Source organism: Alexandromys fortis, unplaced genomic scaffold (assembly GCF_014885135.2).
Source record: "Alexandromys fortis isolate MF-2015 unplaced genomic scaffold, M_Fortis_MF-2015_v1.1 scaffold_98, whole genome shotgun sequence".
NCBI classification, from domain to species: domain Eukaryota; kingdom Metazoa; phylum Chordata; class Mammalia; order Rodentia; family Cricetidae; genus Alexandromys; species Alexandromys fortis.
The window spans coordinates 6,617,410-6,619,452 of record NW_026068002.1 but is presented as its reverse complement, the minus strand read 5'-3'; positions in this window follow the sequence as shown (position 1 = coordinate 6,619,452).

Here is a 2,043-nt window from a genome sequence, read left to right as displayed (position 1 = left end):
TGGCCTTAGCTTGGCTTGTTTCTAGCCAGCTTTCCTTAACTAAAATTATCCTGTCTAGCTTTTGCCTCTGGGCTTTTTCCTTTTCTTACTTCTTTGTGTCTTACTTTTACTCTTACTCCATGGCTGGCTGGGTGTGTGTCTGGTCCCTTCTTTTCTCTCTCCTTGATCTCTCTTGCTTCCTGACCCCTCTTTTTTCTCTTCCTATTTATTCTCTCTGCCTGCCAGCCCTACCTATCCTTTCTCCTGCCTTGCTATTGGCTGTTCAGCTCTTTATAAGACCAATGCGTTGCCTTAGACAGGCAAAGTAACACAGCTTCACAGAGTTAAACAAATGCAACATAAAGGAATGCAACTCATTTTTGGATCATTAAACAAATATTTCACAGCGTAGACAAATTACCCATCTTAAAACAGTATTCCACAACACCGTAGTACCAGGGAGTGGACCCAAGGCCGCACATGTCCTAGGCAAACACTTGACCTTTGAACTACATCCTCAGTCCAGTGATGCCATCAAAACTAAAGTCATGAGTTCTAAAGTACAACTCTGGGGTCAGTGAGATGGCTCAGAAGGTAAAGAGGCTTGCTGCCAAGCCTCAGTTCTTGAGTTCGAGTCCTGGGTCCCAGATGGTGGAAAGAGAGAATTGGTTTCTACAAGTTGTTATCTGACACCAACATGTGCACCATGACATTTCCATGGCCACCACACGATAAAGAAATAAAGAGAAAATGTAAATGATTTTATCTTAGGGGTATCTGTGATGTGAGTGCAGGGTTATGCACCACAGAGGGTTAAAGCCTCATCCGCAGCCAGAGGGAGGAATGCACTCTAGAGAGGGAGTTGCAGGTGAAAAGTTTCTGCATTCCATAAACCAATGCAGCAATCCAAATCAGACCAATTCTAACTGAATTAGAAAAAACCTAGGTTTAATGGATAAATGACTCCTGGATGATTTTCTGGCCAGAGAGGAAGACGGGCCAGTTTAAATACCCTGCGGGAGTGGTCTTGAGCATTTCTGGGGGAGGGGTCATCATTTGGTCACTTTCTGAGATGTGGCAGGGTTTGGAGAGATGGGGGAGGGCCTTGAGGTGGGGCTTCCACCAGAACATCCCAGACTCTTCGGATATATGGACAGCAGGGACTGGGGCGAAGCTTCCACCAGAACAACAGCCATCTGTGAGTGGCCCTGATGCGGGTGATGGGAATCAAACCCAGGTGCTTTGCAAGAGCAGTGTGTGCCCTTTTAATTGCTGAGTCACCTCTCTAGACCTGTTTTTTTTTTTTTTTTTCTTCCTTTATAGAACTCGGCTACTGGGATTTAGGAAAACTTCTGTTTCCCTGATAAATCAGGAGAAGTGGATGGTTCTGCTTCCACCTGGGGAAAAAATGTGAAGCCTGCATGTGTGGCAGCCAGGCTGCAACCAGGAGGTCCTGAAGCAGGGTCACAAGCCCCATCCCTAAGATTCCCTAAGGAGGCTTCCGATGGGAGACAAACACTTCTCCTACAGCACTAGGTAAAACTGCAGTTTCACCAACTGCTCACACCTGAGGTACGCAACAGGAAGTGTGCAGTGGATCTGCTACTTATAGAGAGGTGACAAGGGACAAAAGCAGCCTTGGGTCCCTGTCCAGCCATTCCTGAAAGGCTTAGGAGAGCTGTGGCTCTCTCACTTGCTGCCAGCTAGGGATTGAAAAGTTTCTGCACCCCAATAATCCTCTCTGCCGATGCAAGAATCCAAATCAGACCAAATCAAACCGGATTAGAAAAGGCCCAGGTTTAATGGATACCAACGCTCCCCGATGGCCTTCCAGCTCCACAGAGAGGAGATGGGGAAGGAAGACCTGAAAACCAAGTGTTTGTTCTCTGGAGGGTAGTCTAAATACCCTGTGGGAGTGGTCTTGAACATCTCTGGGGAGAGGTCATCGTTTGGCGGGCTTTCTCAGAGATGGAGTCTGGACTGAGGCCACTTCCAGAGGAGGGGGCTTGGGATGGAACTTCCAAACATGAATCCCATCTGGCAGCCTGCCTGGGGTTCATACTC